The 20,914-nt window shown below is 41.5% G+C and overlaps 1 pseudogene; it reads left to right on the forward strand.

Moving 5' to 3' along the window:
* The first annotated feature begins 8,078 nt into the window (after positions 1-8,078).
* On the forward strand, positions 8,079-9,734 carry LOC139372649 (frizzled-1-like; annotated as a pseudogene).
* Positions 9,735-20,914: the final 11,180 nt, after the last annotated feature.

Here is a 20,914-nt window from a genome sequence, read left to right on the forward strand (position 1 = left end):
TTACTTTCTTAGTTACAGTATACATATCTCCCTGGCATATAACTTCATTTACGCAGCAGCATGCAATACATTTTTGGACTCACCTTGTTGTGCTGTGCTCACTTGAACAGGAAGGTTGTGTGGCTGTCCTTTGAGGGCAAATTTTGTCATCAAACTTTGTCGTCAAAGTCTGGCATTCTCTAGATTTATGGTACTTTCAAGACAACAAAGTTGACTCATGAGGACATCAGTGACCTTCAGGCCCGAGTTCCCAACTTGAAATTCCAAGTTGGATGACCATTCAAAACCTATTTTCCCAATCAGAGCAAAACAAAATTGAGTTCCCAGTTGTCTTGAACTCACTGAAGTCTGAGATTTCCCAGTTCCGAGTTTCCATTTTTTTGAGCAAGGCAGAAGTCCTGCTGGATTGACAGCATGAGCACCGATTTGTTTTATCTATAATTTCTCTTCTTATTTTCTCTTCATATGACAAGGATTGAAAAGGATTTTCCAGTAGATTGTCGACTTGATTCATGATGATGAATGCTAGCTTGCTAGTTAACATTTTTAAAATATGATGTTGACATGATCAGTCCAATCAAAGCTACTGTAGATATAACGTAATTAGATTTTGTTTTGCCTTCTTGGACGAGCACTTCTAATGTAACTCTATGGCAGCACCTAAGTAGCTTGAATATTCGAGCTCTACCTGCAGATTTTGTGGTGACGTAGTGTCCCTATGAGTGACAGAACACTGAGCCAATCGTGGCGCAACTAGAGAACATTACCAGCCTCTACGCTCTGTATTTTCAGCTGGCTGCCCAACCACCACAGAAAGCACTGAGCTAAGCTGAAACACCTGCATTTTGGAGCTGCCTTACTTAATAAAGGAAAAAAGAGACCAAATTTGTATGCAACTTTATTAACTCAATTATTTAGCTCTTTTTTTTACATTGTTTGCAAACTGATATGTGACAAGTATTAATGCCAAAATAACATGCAAAACAGGCAAACATATATCTTTCTTTTTTTAAGTATAAATTAGTGGGGTTAACCCCCACTGAAGAGAATATACAGTGAATGGTACAAAAAAAGTGTTTTGGACAGAATTGACAACATTTTAAGTATGCATACATTGTGTTTACACAATGACATCGATCAAGTTTTTCTATCCTTACAAAATATTTATTGCTTTTTATAATATTTTTATTTAAAAAATCTTAAATGATTTCAGAATCCCCTTTCAACACAGCCAGCCAGAACTTAAAAAGAACAGGAGATGCATTTCTTGCTTATAAAAAAATAAAAAGGCAGAAACTCCCAGTATGATCTGCAATGTTTTTCTCTACAAACTGGTGTGTGTGTTCACCGACAGTCCTTCAGGTGACATCCTTTTAACAAAATACAGTGCCTTGCGAAAGTATTCGGCCCCCTTGAACTTTGCGACCTTTTGCCACATTTCAGGCTTCAAACATAAAGATATAAAACTGTATTTTTTTGTGAAGAATCAACAACAAGTGGGACACAATCATGAAGTGGAACGACATTTATTGGATATTTCAAACTTTTTTAACAAATCAAAAACTGAAAAATTGGGCGTGCAAAATTATTCAGCCCCCTTAAGTTAATACTTTGTAGCTCCACCTTTTGCTGCGATTACAGCTGTAAGTCGCTTGGGGTATGTCTCTATCAGTTTTGCACATTGAGAGACTGAAATTTTTTCCCATTCCTCCTTGCAAAACAGCTCGAGCTCAGTGAGGTTGGATGGAGAGCATTTGTGAACAGCAGTTTTCAGTTCTTTCCACAGATTCTCGATTGGATTCAGGTCTGGACTTTGACTTGGCCATTCTAACACCTGGATATGTTTATTTTTGAACCATTCCATTGTAGATTTTGCTTTATGTTTTGGATCATTGTCTTGTTGGAAGACAAATCTCCGTCCCAGTCTCAGGTCTTTTGCAGACTCCATCAGGTTTTCTTCCAGAATGGTCCTGTATTTGGCTCCATCCATCTTCCCATCAATTTTAACCATCTTCCCTGTCCCTGCTGAAGAAAAGCAGGCCCAAACCATGATGCTGCCACCACCATGTTTGACAGTGGGGATGGTGTGTTCAGCTGTGTTGCTTTTACGCCAAACATAATGTTTTTCATTGTTGCCAAAAAGTTCCATTTTGGTTTCATCTGACCAGAGCACCTTCTTCCACATGTTTGGTGTGTCTCCCAGGTGGCTTGTGGCAAACTTTAAACGACACTTTTTATGGATATCTTTAAGAAATGGCTTTCTTCTTGCCACTCTTCCATAAAGGCCAGATTTGTGCAATATACAACTGATTGTTGTCCTATGGACAGAGTCTCCCACCTCAGCTGTAGATCTCTGCAGTTCATCCAGAGTGATCATGGGCCTCTTGGCTGCATCTCTGATCAGTCTTCTCCTTGTATGAGCTGAAAGTTTAGAGGGACGGCCAGGTCTTGGTAGATTTGCAGTGGTCTGATACTCCTTCCATTTCAATATTATCGCTTGCACAGTGCTCTTTGGGATGTTTAAAGCTTGGGAAATCTTTTTGTATCCAAATCCAGCTTTAAACTTCTTCACAACAGTATCTCGGACCTGCCTGGTGTGTTCCTTGTTCTTCATGATGCTCTCTGCGCTTTTAACGGACCTCTGAGACTATCACAGTGCAGGTGCATTTATACGGAGACTTGATTACACACAGGTGGATTGTATTTATCATCATTAGTCATTTAGGTCAACATTGGATCATTCAGAGATCCTCACTGAACTTCTGGAGAGAGTTTGCTGCACTGAAAGTAAAGGGGCTGAATAATTTTGCACGCCCAATTTTTCAGTTTTTGATTTGTTAAAAAAGTTTGAAATATCCAATAAATGTCGTTCCACTTCATGATTGTGTCCCACTTGTTGTTGATTCTTCACAAAAAAATACAGTTTTATATCTTTATGTTTGAAGCCTGAAATGTGGCAAAAGGTCGCAAAGTTCAAGGGGGCCGAATACTTTCGCAAGGCACTGTAAATGTTTTGAGATCGATTGACTCATCATGCCTGCATAGAAGGGTGGCAATTTTACGCTTGGTTGTTGGCTAACAAGACTCCATGCACAAGCAATTCTCAATTAAATTCTGTCTGATTTGCAAGAGCTACGGGCTAAAATGAGACAACTAAGGTTGCCGCGGAGACCGCCTGAATGGTTGCAGGCCTCCCATTGGTGAGGGGGATTGTTTCCTCCCAGCAGGTGAAGGACAGATCTGAAATGAGGACTAAACCCACTATTCACATGGCGAATAGGTTATACCAACATGGAGCAAGGCAAACTTATAGGGGCCACATACTGCTAACTTGTTAACCCAGTTCTGATTCAAGGATGGTGTGTGTGGGATTTTGATGATACATTCCTGTAAGAAGACTGGCTGTGAGGGTATGAGGGAACCGAGGTTCAACAAACCGCATGTTCCCAACACGGATAATTAGAGGATGAATTTCCAGGCCCCAAAAATATACCCTAATTGTTTGGCTAAGGAGATTTGCTTGGCAGTGAGGCTGTGGATCCAGATTGGGATCAGGAAAAGGAGGAAAGAGGCGCTGTTCCATCCCAGTTTGATCCACGGATTACTCAGTTTGGAGCCCCATGGGTTACGTGGCATAGATATCAGGAACATAAGTCATGGAGAAGAGTGAGAGGAAAAGTGAGGGATGTAAAACGTGTCCGGAGTAATTAGGTTTTAATTTGAAACGTGGGTTCAGTGAAGGTACGCAAGTAAAAGCATGCATACAAATGCACACTCACAAACATCTTTTCTCTTTTTCTCTCAACTATCTCTCTCACACACACACACACACACACACACACACACACACACACACACACACACACACACACACACACACACTGTGTGTGCACACCACAACATGTTTTACTTAATTTTCCACCTGGAATGAGAGAAGTAGCCAACTTAAAACCAAGTATTTTGGCAACTTACCACAAGAATACTAAATGAATATATATTTCCAATCATAGTGGTGGTTGGGCAACCTATTTCCATCCTGTCTCGGTGGTCTGTAAATGCATGCAAGCACATTTCAGAGCTGATATACTTTTCAAGTCTCCTCTTTAATTGTTATGCACACATACATTCATTAAACTGACTGGGTAATTAGACAAGCACTGAGTAACCTAATTTATACACTAGAGACAATTTATAAATGTACGGTACTCTTGTCTCCAATGGAGGCTGGTGGGAGGAGCTATAGGAGGACGGGCTCATTTCAATGGCTGGGACGGAATTAATGGAACATACCGTCCCATTAATACCACATACCGTTCCATTAATACCACAGTGTTTGACTCCATTCCATTAATTCCATTCAAGCAATTACAATGAACCCGTCCTCCTATAACTTCTTCCACCAGCCTCCTCTGCTAGAGTCATAGTAGTATTAACTAAAAGTTGACAACAAAATAAATAATCAATTTTTCTTCCTAGTTCCAACAATAGGGTAAATGAACTGTTTGTTACTTTAAATAAACCCATATCTTATACCTCGGCTACTGTAACACACTCAATTCAACTGGACCTGCATTGCAGTATCTATTCTATGTTGTTCGACATCGTCTGAATTAATCGAAATCTCATAGCTGAGGTATAAGGATACAAGGAGTAAAGTGTCTCTTAAAGTAATTTCAAACCAAGGCACAGGCATAAACATTTGATACTTTGCATATGCAACAGACCCTACACAGTAATTGCTACCATCTATCTTGGCATTTAAATTCAACCAGAAAAATATCCCCTCTTCCAATGAATCTCTGTCCTTTTCTTACCTTCTCCCCCAGGACATGACCTAGTTGAATATAAGGGGAGGCTTTGAAGCAAACCTTTCATGAACCCTCTCTCATAATTCCATATGCTTGGAGTCTGAGTTGGCACTATATGTTTTCTGTAAATATGGCAATTCTTCATTGTAAATATTTATCAGTTAGAACTGCAGTACATCTCTTCTACAGGGTATGAGATACAGTAGTTACAGTATTCCCATTGCCTTTCTGACATAGTCAAGAGGTGAAACCAGAAACAGTAGATTGTCTCAAACACTTTTCTGTACACTAGTTAGTAGACTGAACAGGGGTACAGTCAAAAATACACTGCCAGCTCAAAACCTTATACACAATACACTGATGAAAACTACTATGCTCTTGTTCACACTCATTAACTCTGATTTAGAACAGCAACCCCATGAGTCTGCTGTACTGCAGCTCTCCTTAACCAGTGTCCTCAAAGACCTGAGGAGATTCAACTTGATACGCGGTGTTCTTTAGAGCTCTATTTGTTGAAAATATCTGCAATGGGGGAGAGGAGAGGAGGGAGGGAGAGTTTTCATTCTTGTCTGTCAGCTTGTTGCTCCAGGTATGAATGAGCTAAAATACCTTTCCAATGCAGCGTTGGTGGAAGTGGCGCTCACTGGTGGACTACACTTCACACGCAGAATGCAGACTGGGAGACTACACTTCACACGCAGAATGCAGACTGGGACACTACACTTCACACTCAGAATGCAGACTGGGAGACTACACTTCACACGCAGAATGCAGACTGGTGGACTACACTTCACACGCAGAATGCAGACTGGGAGACTACACTTCACACACAGAATGCAGACTGGTGGACTACACCTCACACGCAGAATGCAGACTGGGAGACTACATGGTTGTGTTCACTAGGCAGCAAACAGAATAAAACTGAGTAAAATGGGGAATTACCTGGACTTGTCCAATGACAAATTCAAACGTTCTTATTATGTTGAATGCACCCTAATGAACACGCCCCTGAATTACCCCTGACCTTTAACCCCTACATGGGCAATGACCCAACAGGTTCAATAGCACAGATGGTATATGGGGGGAGCACTGTTCCCCGTGCGCCGAAGACGTGGATGTCGATTAAGGAAGCCCTCCGCACCACTCTGATTCAGAGGGGTTGGGTTAAATGCGGAAGACACATTTCAGTTGAAGGCATTCAGTTGTACAACTGACTAGGTTTCCCCTTTCCCTTTCCCTTGCAGCAACCTAAAATAGTATGGAGGGGAGCTTGCCAATCAGAGTAACTGTTAGAATTTTATATTTGGTTTGGTACCACCACCAGCGTAGCTATGAAAATGTATTCAAACATTCCCTACAGGCACCCAAATAATGATTCTCAACATTTTACCAGCATGTACCCTCTAATTTTGAAATGCCATTCTCTCTGCATTTCAACTCAAATTGAATTAGGAACTAATCCTTTCACAGCAGAAAATGCCGGGAGCTGAACCTGTGTTAATTTCCTTAGTTTGTGGCATTTTGCTTGCCGGGTCAAGGCCGATAGCCGGGACAAGCTCTGTTTGCACACTGGTATTGCCAGTGCAGCGGGACTAACCTGTGCCCCTGCACATTGACTCGGTACAGGTGTCCCCTGTATATACTGTAGCCTCGTTATTGTTATGCAGTTTTCTTGTGTTACTTTTTTATTTTATTTTATTACTTTAGTTAATTCAGTAAATATTTTCATAACTCTAACTCTTGAACTGCATTGTTGGTTAAGGGCTTGTAATTAATCATTTCACTGTATAGTCTACACCTGTTTTATTCGGCACACGTGACAAATACATTTAGATTTGATTTGGTTTGTGTAATTAAAATATACTGTTGCTTAGTGTGGAGACAGAGTATAATGTGTCCATTTCAGAGTGAGTTCAAGAAACACAAGATACAAGTCTAGTTTTTGCTCCTCTCTCACTATTTGAGTAATATGCTAGTGGTAAAGGTGAACAGTATGACATAATCGCACAATGAAGCTGTGAGGTTTGAAAATGGTTAATTAAAAGATCACCTTTAGCAAAAAAGCAGCATTCGAAGTACTGCCTGTACATTATCCGTTTTACACTGCTGCACATTACAAAACAAAAGATTTGTTCTTATCTGTAGTGCAGAAAATTACTCATTGTTAAAAAAGTGCAAATTTCGGGCTTTTTAAGACCCACATCTGTTGGGAAGTGCTGACTTCCAAAGCCAGGACTGGGAGGGGGGACTGGGAACTATGCATAATTCAGTAGGAGGAGCCATGAGGTCAGCCCATTAAGGCAAGATAATGTGGCCAGATCCGGACTGCTGCTGGGACTGCAGTGACAAACATAGAAGGATAGTGCTTTTTTGCTAATATTCATTAGTGTGTGCTTTCGGTGTGTGTGTGTGTGTGTGTGTGTGTGTGTGTGTGTGTGTGTGTGTGTGTGTGTGTGTGTGTGTGTGTGTGTGTGTGTGTGTGTGTGTGTGTGTGTGTGTGTGTGTGTGTGTGTGTGTGTGTGTGTGTTAACGTATATGTGAACATGTGCTGCAATATTTCGCTTTCTCCACTTTTAATATTCCTTGGCTGGCATAGCTAAATTCTCCCTAAACCTCCCTTCCACCAAGGCCACAGCAGAATGCAGGGTTACTGGGGCCAGCTGTGAATCTGTCACTCCACAATCGGCTTTAATTTCACACCTTCTCTCCATCAGGCGTTAATCCGACCAGGGACAGTGGCGTGGTGCACAGCAGTCTACTCTCCCAGCCTCCGAGGAAGAGGGAGGGTGCAACTTTCAGTACCCATATGATACGATAATGACATGGTGATGGTAGAGTAGATACGTAGATATAGTTTTCTCTCGAAAAATTCCAAATAAAATAGAATAGACCAAAAGAATATGCACATTTTTGGACCAAATATTAACAATCTTGTAAAATTGAGATTATTCTAAAAAGTAACCTACAGTCAGTTTCAAGGCTCCTCCCTCCGTGAATAGTGGGGGAGTCTAGAAACCGGACCGCAACCCTCACAGACAGTTGGAGGAGACAGATAATGGCTACACACTGACAACAGATGGATTTAAAACCTCTTCCGAGTATCCGAGGTAAATTGTGGAAGCGACCACGCAAGGATATAATGTAATGTATGTAGCCTGTCAGAAAAGTCTTGTCGTTTATGATTTTGTTTTATCCGGGAAAATAATCCCGTGGTCTCGAGCCTGCGTGTTTACGCGCAGACATAAAGTCGCGTGTTAGAATTAATTTGGAATGGGGAACAACCAAGTTTGTATTATATCTTCCCATTTGCTGGTTCTGATTATTCTTGCACTTCTACGGGGAGCAGATGGTCAGCATGGCCTCCGTGGAATGTCCGTTCCTGAACATGGCTTTTGCCAACCTATTTCCATTCCTCTCTGTATGGATATTGCCTATAACGAGACTATCATGCCAAATCTATTAGGGCACATGAACCAAGAGGACGCCGGGCTTGAAGTGCACCAGTTCTATCCGCTTGTGAAAGTTCAATGCTCTCCTGACCTGAAGTTTTTCCTCTGCTCCATGTATACCCCCGTTTGTACGGTGCTGGAACAAGCACTGCCTCGGTGTCGCTCGCTCTGCGAGAGAGCGAGGCAGGGCTGCGAGGCACTGATGAATAAATTCGGTTTCCAGTGGCCTGACAGCCTCGCCTGTGAATCTTTCCCTGTTCACGGAGCGGGTGAGTTGTGCGTCGGGCAAAACGTGTCTGATAGAAGCACTCCTATTAATCCTACCTCGGATGTAACAGAATCACCTTATGGGCAGCGTAGGACTGTAAAGGGACAGTTTCGATGCCCAGTTGCATTGAGAGTACCCCCCTATTTGAACTACCGTTTTCTTGGGGAGGAGGATTGTGGTGCACCTTGTGAGCCCTCAAAACCACATGGAATGATGTACTTCAGTGAGGCCGAGTTGAAATTCGCCAAGATCTGGATTGGAATATGGTCTGTGTTATGCTGCGGGTCCACTCTGTTCACAGTTTTGACCTACTTGGTGGACATGCAGAGGTTCAGCTACCCAGAGCGACCCATAATTTTCCTATCAGACTGCTACTCCATAGTATCATTAGCCTACATCGCTGGCTTCTTGTTGGGGGACAAGGTGGTGTGCAACAACCGCTTTGACAGCGACGTCAAAACAGTCATCCAAGGCACCAAAAAGGAGGGCTGCACCATTTTGTTCATGATGCTCTACTTTTTCAGCATGGCCAGCTCCATCTGGTGGGTCATCCTGGCCTTGACGTGGTTCTTGTCAGCCGGGATGAAGTGGGGTCACGAGGCCATCGAAGCCAACTCGCAGTACTTCCACCTGGCGGCATGGGCGGTACCCGCCATCAAGACCGTCACCATCCTGGCGGTGGGGCAGGTGGACGGCGACGTTCTGAGTGGCGTGTGCTACGTGGGCATTAACAGCGTGTATGCTCTCAGAGGCTTCGTTCTGGCGCCGCTCTTCATCTAACTCTTCCTGGGGACCTCATTCCTTCTGGCCGGCTTTGTGTCGCTCTTCCGCATCCGGACCATCATGAAGCATGACGGCATCAAGACGGAGAAGCTGGAGAAGCTCATGGTGCGCATCGGCATCTTCAGCGTGCTCTACACGGTTCCCGCCACCGTCATCATCGCGTGCTACTTCTATGAGCAGGCGTTCAGGGAACAGTGGGAGAAAAGTTGGGTGAGTCGGACGTGTAAGAACTACGCAGTGCCGTGCCCTGGGCACCACCGCCCGCAGATGTCGCCAGACTTTACCGTCTTCATGATCAAGTACCTGATGATGTTGATTGTGGGTATCACCTCTGGCTTCTGGATTTGGTCGAGTAAGACGTTGAATTCGTGGAGGAGATTTTATACGAGACTGGCGAGCAATAAACAGGGTGAGACAACAGTGTAAGACCTAATACTGTTTGTTGTCCCCTGAACACACACACACACACACACACACACACACACACACACACACACACACACACAGATGCATGAACTGAAGAAAAAGCTACTGTGACACACTTAAAAAAAAAAGTTACAAATAAGCTTTTTTGGGGAGATATGTTTACATATTTGTATTTAAAATAGCCCACACATCTGATTCTAATCTATCACACTTTGATATAAAAAGAAGGAAAGCTCTTATCTAGTTCAATGAGGAGAATTAGACTGTCTGAACTTTTTCATTAATTCTATTTGTGCTCCATTGAACTTTTTCATGTCATCCTTTTAGTGGTGTTTCATGTGAACTATGGGAAGATCTCAATTACGTACTCCTCGCATCCTCATCTCCTTCTCAAAAAGGAATTGGATGAGAGCCAGTGTTCACTCCCCTGTGCAATTTAGATCTTCCCTGTATTTCAGAAACAGTCATCAAGGTTCTGTTGGACTTTTGCTGTATTTTATGGGTCATAATAACCTTTTAACCTTCAGAACTGGTTACAGGCCACTTCATAGTTTATTCTCGTTTCTATTGATGTTTGTTTTACCATGTGTTTTTATGGGATATCTGAGCATTCATTTTTCTTTCACCATGTGTATTTTGTGTTTTGGGGATATTTTACCATTAAAGTGAATGCAGACTTCTCCAAAGAAATATTAGATTAGGGGATGAGATCAATACCCCTATGTGTGTAAACAAAAGCCTGTCGCTATTGAACTACTTTGAATTTAGCACTCATTCAAAGGCCTTCTACTTACGGGGATAGATCCAAAATGATTACTTTCTGCACACACAAGCTATATGACTGGAATTGACTTTGACAATAATGGAATGCTCAGTCCAGTGCCTTTGTTTTAAGAGAGTATGGGTGGAGTTATTGTCGTTGAAGTCCAATAATCCAGCTGTCTACACAACTATCCATCCTCTTTCTAGTCACCAAGGGATTGTTTTCTGCTGACTCCAAGCACATTATTCTGCTTAAATGGGTGAAAAATGTAGTAATACCGCACAACACTTGAATGAAAAACATGCTCAACTTTAATGAGGAGTCCTCCTTAGAAATCTGTCACACTGTAGTGCATGTTGCGCATAATGTCATATTCGTTATTCTATAATTAAGGAATGAGGCACGGGGGTGTGGTATATGGCCAATATACCACGGCTAAAGGCTTTTCTTTCTGGATACAGGCCTTAGCTTTGGTATGTTGGCCATATAGCGCAAAACTCTGAGGTACCTTATTGTTATTATAAACTGGTTACCAACTTACATAGAACAGTAAAAAAATATTTTTGGGTCATACCCGTGATATACGGTCTGATATACCACAGCTTTCAGCCAATCAGCATCCAGGAGCCAAACTTCCCGGGTTAGTAATACAAAACAAAGCTTGCATCTGAATTTTTTAGAGTCACAGCTCTATAATGGATGGTATTTTGAATCTCAATGAAAAATACTGATGAATTTTATAATTTCTTTGACAGAGATCAGTCATTGAGCTCTTGTTGCCCTAATGCACATGGAGTTCATTAGGCACCAAACAGAAGAAAACAGACAAACCGGGAGGGAATATATGGACTTGTCCAATTATCTTTTGCTAAATATTCTCTGTTGCATGGCCTAATGAACACGACCATGTTGTACACTTGTTCTTGATGATTCTTCATATTATGCATTGCTTCACTCCATTTATGCATTTTTGTCAAAGGCATCAACGCTGATATTGATCTTTCTGTTTTAGCGCTGTGGTATATTTTCTTACCCAGGGATTACATTTTCTTAATCAGAGCCATTCATTTTTTTATAGCACTATGTTTGTATTGAGGTCAATGTTGTTTGTATGCCGACCAATGTTTTTAAATTGCATATGACTTTCTAACACCCTTTTTCAGTCTACCAATGTGTATATTAAACAGATAATCCTAGCATACCATCATTTAAATGAAAATAAAAGCTACCTCCAATTTATTCACTATAATTGTGGTTTGGACTTAATCTTCCTTTGTGGTGAGAGTTACGAACCTTTTTAGATTTCGAAGACTTTCCGCTAAAATCTTGCCAATGTGGAAGTGTGCAGTATAGTGCTTTCTACTTTGCTGCAGATCCTGGTTGTCTTTTTAGTACTGTAGCTAGTGTAACACTAATCTATCAAATGTAAGCCAACAAAGGTAACTCAAAGCTATTAGACTATTTGTAACCGCTGACAGTCTAGTGGATTTACTATTGGGTCGTGTTCATTAGATACTAAATGGAAGAAAATAGGCTGAAACAGGGAGGCAAAACCAAGACTTTTCATTTTCTGTTGCAAAATGTTAACTGTTCGCTGTTGTGTGCCCTAATGAACACAACCCTGGTGTTACTGAACAGAAAAGTATACATTGAAAGAAGGTAATAAAGTATACGGCCTAGACCAGTGGTTCCCAAACTTGGGGTGAAATTGAAATTGTGTCCCCTGAGAAAATCTGTTTATATTTTCAAACAAAATGTAAGAACTTTCTTCTCTTAAAATGGGTATAGAATACAAACGTTTAGTGTGTTGAAACAGCCTGCTGGACCTAAATTGAGTGGATATGAAACACACAGTATTAACTAGGGTCTAGTGTCAATTTGGGGTTATGTGCAGAAAAACATTAGGAACCCCTGGCCTATACTAAAGACCACTGTCATGCTTGTAAATACTGAGTGCAATAATGGCCTTGTATCTACACTGACTATACCAGACATTAGGGCCCCTTTTCCCATCAGAACAGCCTCAATTTGTTGGGGAATGGACTCTACAAGGTGTCAAAACCATTCCACAGGGATGCTGGCCCATGTTGACTTCAATGCTTCCAAAAGTTGTGTCAAGCTGGCTGGACATCCTTTGGGTGGTGGACCATTCTTCTTACGGGAAACTGTTGAGCGTGAAAAACTCTGCTGTGTTTGCAGTACTTGACACAAACCGGTGCCAAGTAAAATCATGCTTTATCCTGTCTCCTCCCTGATTGAAGTGGATTTAAAGGTGCAATATGCAAAAATTCTAATAGTTTGCCTAATTTCAGTTTGCTTGTTTTGTCACAATCGTTCTACCATCTAAATCATTGTTGCCCATGAAAGGAAGTTAGGCTAGCGAGCAAGCATTTTAGCCAGGTAGTTTAGGACAACAAAAACTAAAAGTGTGTACTCTATGACAGTCATAGACCGTTTAGGCAACATGAAAGAGGAGGATGGCATTGGCTATTCTCTACAAGTAGGGTGAGTGTTATTTTCTACTTGCAAGCGCACACAGACACAGAAATCAGTACCATGGACAGCTACATCATATTTCGCTTACGTTGATTGGACTAAGTTGTTTTTGCTCTCTTTAGTCACTGTATTGGACTAAGCATAGGGGATTAGATGATGTTGAAATGGAGCTAGAATTGAGGAGGCAGCTCCTGTTTTCTTTGCGACTTGCTCTGTGGTTCAAAATCAATAGTTGTTTAGTGGTCCGAAAATGGCGTAAGGATTCACTTGCTTCACCATGCTGTACGTCATGTAACTGTTTGTTACGTACAATATGTTTTGTGGACTTCACCAGACAGATGTTGCTCTCCGGTTTTGCGATGAAACAAAGGTGTGGTTGAATTTATTCTGCCACTGTGTCTTCTTATTGTCTCGGCCTTATGCCTATATACCATGGTGGCAAAGGCATATGAACTAACCGGTTATAGAGCAAACAACGCAATTATCATAACACATAGGTTGTAATATGGAATTTGTTTCCTGGCTTGGCTTACCCCGTGATTTTACACATGCACCGCTACTGCCCAAAGGATATCTGTTACAATTTGTTTTCACTTTGCATATTTAAATGAGTATTATTGCACTTTTATGTAACTTGAATGTTTTGTCTCTATTTAAAACTTCTCCCTTAAACAGCATTGACGCCAGAGACTAAACTAAGAGAGGAAATACTTTGTAAAGCTTTTTTCAGACAAATAAATTGATACAGAGCCATCAGAGATGTGGTTTCAGGTTTTGTTTACTACATGTTTTGAAACTGAAAGTTGAAGGCATTTTTGTTAACTTTTTGGTGGGTCCCATGTGTTCTGAACAAGAAGATATATCACAGGTTACATGTTTCATATAGATATGGGGATAACTGAGCATGGTTCACAGAAAGTTCCACGTACATCTTCATACTTAGAAATGTTACAGGTTGCTTCATATAGGCCTACTACTACACACCAAGCCTCTGCCTATTAGCCATAACTGTTATTGTAACCATGACCCGGAGAGAACAAGGAACAGACAGTTCCTGATCAGATGTGACTTTTTTTTTGAGAGCACAGCAAAACATACATTTTACATAACATGATGTTAGTAGGCTAGGTTTGTTATAATCTTGTAGTGTGTGTGTGTGTGTGTGTGTATGTGTGTGTGTGTGTGTGTGTGTACATTTCCATAGATGTTTCCCATTCATTTACTACTTGTGCTACTGATGAATTAGTGCAATGTATAAGGGGTGTTTGTGTTGCCATGGTTGGTCTATAACCCTGCCACTGTACATCTAACACTCTGGAACACCAATCAGCTCTCTCTCTCTCTCTATGTTTGTTTACCTGAAGGTGACATTCCAGATGGCATCAATCATCCCAATTGATGTCTCCTTATGACATGTGACTTAGTATAATTACTTTTTGTCAGAAGATAATAATGTGCATTTTTGCAAAACTAGTTATGTACTTTCCTCTGTCAGATTCATAGTTATTGGTTTTGATAGCATAGGGAAAATGAGAAACAGCACTGCAAATTATAATGTTTAATAATTTATTGACTGTACATACTGAATGTTTTCCTATTGTATCAATGCCAATGAACCATGGGATTCTTCACCAACATACCTGAGGCATTCTCTCTCTCTCTCTCTCTATAACGTTGGATTGTGCTCCCTCTAGACAAGACAGCTACACACTGCTGTCTTGGACCAAAATCGGGATTTAGAATTCCCATGTCTCCATCATCTGTCAACTCCAGCATTTGAATTGATGAAAAAACAGAGCGATTGTAACATACTGCCCCCTACTGAATCAAATAAAATAAAATCAAATTTATTTATATAGCCCTTCGTACATCAGCTGATATCTCAAAGTGCTGTACAGAAACCCAGCCTAAAACCCCAAACAGCAAGCAATGCAGGTGTAGAAGCACGGTGGCTAGGAAAAACTCCCTAGAAAGGCCAAAACCTAGGAAGAAACCTAGAGAGGAACCAGGCTATGTGGGGTGGCCAGTCCTCTTCTGGCTGTGCCGGGTGGAGATTATAACAAAACATGGTCAAGATGTTCAAATGTTCATAAATGACCAGCATGGTCGAATTATAATAAGGCAGAATAGTTGAAACTGGAGCAGCAGCACAGTCAGGTGGACTGGGGACAGCAAGGAGTCATCATGTCAGGTATTCCTGGGGCATGGTCCTATGGCTCAGGTCAGTTGAAACTGGAGCAGCAGCACAGCCAGGTGGACTGGGGATAGCAAGGAGTCATCATGTCAGGTAGTCCTGGGGCATGGTCCTAGGGCTCAGGTCCTCCGAGAGAGAGAAAGAGAGAAGGAGAGAATTAGAGAACGCACACTTAGATTCACACAGGACACCGAATAGGACAGGAGAAGTACTCCAGATATAACAAACTGACCCTAGCCCCCGACACATAAACTACTGCAGCATAAATACTGGAGGCTGAGACAGGAGGGGTCAGGAGACACTGTGGCCCCATCCGAGGACACCCCCGGACAGGGCCAAACAGGAAGGATATAACCCCACCCACTTTGCCAAAGCACAGCCCCCACAACACTAGAGGGATATCTTCAACCACCAACTTACCATCCTGAGACAAGGCTGAGTATAGCCCACAAAGACCTCCGCCACGGCACAACCCAAGGAGGGGGGGCGCCAACCCAGACAGGATGACCACATCAGTGACTCAACCCACTCAGGTGACGCACCCCCTCCAGGGACGGCATGAGAGAGCCCCAGTAAAGCCAGTGACTCAGCCCCTGTAATAGGGTTAGAGGCAGAGAATCCCAGTGGAAAGAGGCCAGGCCAGGCAGAGACAGCAAGGGTGGTTCGTTGCTCCAGAGCCTTTCCGTTCATCTTCCCACTCCTGGGCCAGACTACACTCAATCATATGACCCACTGAAGAGATGAGTCTTCAGTAAAGACTTAAAGGTTGAGACCGAGTTTGCGTCTCTGACATGGGTAGGCAGACCGTTCCATAAAAATGGAGCTCTATAGGAGAAAGCCCTGCCTCCAGCTGTTTGCTTAGAAATTCTAGGGACAATTAGGAGGCCTGCGTCTTGTGACCGTAGCGTACGTGTAGGTATGTACGGCAGGACCAAATCAGAGAGATAGGTAGGAGCAAGCCCATGTAATGCTTTGTAGGTTAGCAGTAAAACCTTGAAATTAGCCCTTGCTTTGACAGGAAGCCAGTGTAGGGAGGCTAGCACTGGAGTAATATGATCAAATCTTTTGGTTCTAGTCAGGATTCTAGTAGCCGTATTTAGCACTAACTGAAGTTTATTTAGTGCTTTATCCGGGTAGCCGGAAAGTAGAGCATTGCAGTAGTCTAACCTAGAAGTGACAAAAGCATGGATTAATTTTTCTGCATCATTTTTGGACAGAAAGTTTCTGATTTTTGCAATGTTACGTAGATGGAAAAAAGCTGTCCTTGAAATGGTCTTGATATGTTCTTCAAAAGAGAGATCAGTGTCCAGAGTAATGCCGAGGTCCTTCACAGTTTTATTTGAGACGACTGTACAACCATTAAGATTAATTGTCAGATTCAACAGAAGATCTCTTTGTTTCTTGGGACCTAGAACAAGCATCTCTGTTTTGTCCGAGTTTAAAAGTAGAAAGTTTGCAGCCATCCACTTCCTTATGTCTGAAACACATGATTCTAGCGAGGGCAATTTTGGGGCTTCACCATGTTTCATTGAAATGTACAGCTGTGTGTCATCCGCATAACAGTGAAAGTTAACATTATGTTTTCGAATGACATCCCCAAGAGGTAAAATATATAGTGAAAACAATAGTGGTCCTAAAACGGAACCTTGAGGAACACCGAAATTTACAGTTGATTTGTCAGAGGACAAACCATTCACAAAGACAAACTGATATCTTTCCGACAGATAAAATCTAAACCAGGCCAGAACTTGTCCGTGTAGACCAATTTGGGTTTCCAATCTCTCCAAAAGAATGTGGTGATCGATGGTATCAAAAGCAGCACTAAGGTCTAGGAGCACGAGGACAGATGCAGAGCCTCGGTCTGATGCCATTAAAAGGAAATTTACCACCTTCACAAGTGCAGTCTCAGTGCTATGATGGGGTCTAAAACCAGACTGAAGCATTTCGTATACATTGTTTGTCTTCAGGAAGGCAGTGAGTTGCTGTGCAACAGCCTTTTCAAAATTTGAATGGAAGATTCGATATAGGCCGATAGTTTTTTATATTTTCTGGGTCAAGGTTTGGCTTTTTTTGAAGAGAGGCTTTATTACTGCCACTTTTAGTGAGTTTGGTACACATCCGGTGGATAGAGAGCCGTTTATTATGTTCAACATAGGAGGGCCAAGCACAGGAAGCAGCTCTTTCAGTAGTTTAGTTGGAATAGGGTCCAGTATGCAGCTTGAAGGTTGAGGCCATGATTATTTTCATCATTGTGTCAAGACATATAGTACTAAAACACTTGAGCATCTCTGTAAGGGTTTTCCTGTGGTGAAGTAGAGGCGGACCAAAAAGCAGCGTGATTATATGGATTCATGTTTAATAACAAAAAGGATAAACACAAACACTACAAAACAACAAATGTAGAAAACCAAAAACAGCCCTGTCTGGTGAAAAACACAGAGACAGGAACAATCACCCACAAACACACAGTGAAACCCAGGCTACCTAAGTATGATTCTCAATCAGAGACAACTAATGACACCTGCCTCTGATTGAGAACCATACTAGGCCGAAACATAGAAATACCCCAAAACATAGAAAAACAAACAGACTGCCCACCCAACTCACGCCCTGACCATACTAAATAAATACAAAACAAAGCAAATAAAGGTCAGAACGTGACAGTCTCTCTTGATCCTAGGTCCTGGCAGAGTTGTGCAGACTCAGGACAACTGAGCTTTGAAGGAATACGCAGATTTAAAGAGGAGTCCGTAATTTGCTTTCTAATAATCATGATCTTTTCCTCAAAGAAGTTCATGAATTTATCACTGCTAAAGTGAAAGCCATCCTCTCTTGGGGAATGCTGCTTTTTAGTTAGCTTTGCGACAGTATCAAAAAGGAATTTCGGATTGTTCTTATTTTCCTCAATTAAGTTAGAAAAATAGGATGATCGAGCAGCAGTAAGGGCTCTTCGGTACTGCACGGTACTGTCTTTCCAAGCTAGTCGGAAGACTTCCAGTTTGGTGTGGCGCCATTTCCGTTCCAATTTTCTGGAAGCTTGCTTCAGAGCTCGGGTATTTTCTGTGTACCAGGGAGCTAGTTTCTTATGAGAAATGTTTTTAGTTTTTAGGGGTGCAACTGCATCTAGGGTATTGCGCAAGGTTAAATTGAGTTCCTCAGTTAGGTGGTTAACTGATTTTTGTCCTCTGGCGTCCTTGGGTAGACAGAGGGAATATGGAAGGACATCAAGGAATCTTTGTGTTGTCTGTGAATTTATAGCACGACTTTTGATGTTCCTTGGTTGGGGTCTGAGCAGATTATTTGTTGCAATTGCAAACGTAATAAAATGGTGGTCCGATAGTCCAGGATTATGAGGAAAAACATTAAGATCCACAACATTTATTCCATGGGACAAAACTAGGTCCAGAGTATGACTGTGACAGTGAGTGGGTCCAGAGACATGTTGGACAAAACCCACTGAGTCGATGATGGCTCCGAAAGCCTTTTGGAGTGGGTCTGTGGACTTTTCCATGTGAATATTAAAGTCACCAAAGATTAGAATATTATCTGCTATGACTACAAGGTCCGATAGGAATTCAGGGAACTCTATGAGGAACGCTGTATATGGCCCAGGAGGCCTGTAAACAGTAGCTATAAAAAGTGACTGGGCACAGAAGACAAACATCCTAGAGAGCTAAATGGAAGTAACCATACCCACAACGAAAGTTATATTACAGGTTAAAGGTTATTTGAATTGAAGTAGGTATTGAGAATATTCCTTATGAACCAGTTGCAATCCTAACCTGAGTTATGACACATTTCAGAACACCAGGTTTGGAAGGTCTTGGGGATTTTACTGTAAAAGCTTTGAAATTAGAAATGGGCACGGCTATATGAATCAAATTAGAAGCCATGCCTGTACAGCAACAACTTGGAGCCTATTAAACACATGCTTTTGCACACATTGTTCTAAGACTTACATGATGATGGTGGTGATTCTGCACATTGAATCAACAAATCATGACGGATAATGCTTTACACATTACTTTTTCATGTGCAGTATGGGCCTGTGTTCAGGAATGAATAGTAGTAGTGGACAACATGACATGACCCATAATAAAGCCATGTACATGTCAGATACAGAATAACAAATAGCTGCATCACAAGGTAATTTAAAAAAGTCTAATAAGATTGATTTAAATTGTCAATCTTCAATAAAAAAAAGTAAGACCACAGGAGAGGACTGCAAATAGGGGGCAGTACTTCCTGGAATACACAAACACACACACAGAGAGGATAAAATAAAGTTACCAGGAAATATATAAGCCCCATCATTTCTATGAACAGATTATTGATAATAGTTTTACTTTGGACGCAGAGGGTGTATTAGCAGTTGTGAACTACAGTACCTTATTCCACATTTTGTTGTGTTACAGCCTGAATTCAAAATTGATTAAATATATATTTTTACACCCATCTACACACAATACCCCATAATGAAAAGTGAACATGTTTGCAAATCTATTGAAAATGAAATACATTTACATAAGTATTCACACCCCTGAGTCAATACATGTTAGAATCACCTTTGGCAGTGATAACAACTGTGTATTTCTGGGTAAGTCTCTAAGAGCTTTGCAAACCTTGATTGTACAATATTTGAAAATGTATTATTTTTAAAATTCATGAAGCTCTGTCAAGTTGGCTGTTGATCATTGCTATTCAGCCATTTTCAAGTCATGTCATAGATTTTCAAGCTGATTTAAGTCAAACCTGTAACTAGGCCACTCAGGAATATTCAATGTCGTCTTGCCCTGCTAAAAGGTGAATTTGTCTCCCAGTGTCTGTTGGAAAGCAGACTGAACCAGGTTTTCCTGTAGGATTTTGCCTGTGTTTAGCTCTATTCCGTTTCTTTTAATCCTCCCAAAAAAACTCACTAGTCCTTGCTGATGACATGCAAACCCATAACATGATGCAGCCACCACAATGCTTGAAAATATGAAAAGTGGTACTCAATGTGTTGTGTTGGACAGGATGCATGCTTTGGAATATTTGTATTATGTACAACCATTTCAAAGGTTTTACTGAGTTACAGTTCCAAGAAGGAAATCCGTCATTAGGCCGTAATCTATGGACTTCACATGACTGAGAATACAGCTATGCATCTGTTGGCCACAGGTACCTTAAAAGAAAGGTAGGGCGTGGATCAGAAACCCAGTAAGTATCCAGTGTGACCACCATTTTCCCCATGCAGCGTGACACATCTCCTTTGCATAGAGTTGATTAGGCTGTTGATTGTGGCCTGTGGAATGTTGTCCCACACCTCTTCAATGGCTGTGTGAAGTTGCTGGATATTGGCGGGAACTGGAGCACTCTGTCGTACACGTCGATCCAGAGCATCCCAAACAAGGCTCAATGGGTGACATGTCTGGTGAGTATTGTGGCAGATGAATCAGAATTAGTTGGGAAACATAGATAATGAAGATGTTTTATTTGCATAATATGCTTATGTGAGATACTTGTCATTAGAATGTATCCTTTTGAACTATAGTATTGGCAGTTGCACTTTTCCCTCAGCTAGGGCTCAGTCACCTAAACCATTTTTTTATTTTTTTTATTTTACCTTTATTTAACCAGGCAAGTCAGTTAAGAACAAATTCTTATTTTCAATGACGGCCTGGGAACAGTGGGTTAACTGCCTGTTCAGGGGCAGAACGACAGATTTGTACCTTGTCAGCTCGGGGGTTT

The sequence above is a fragment of the Oncorhynchus clarkii genome, chromosome 18 (genome assembly GCF_045791955.1).
Source record: "Oncorhynchus clarkii lewisi isolate Uvic-CL-2024 chromosome 18, UVic_Ocla_1.0, whole genome shotgun sequence".
Lineage (NCBI taxonomy): Eukaryota > Metazoa > Chordata > Actinopteri > Salmoniformes > Salmonidae > Oncorhynchus > Oncorhynchus clarkii.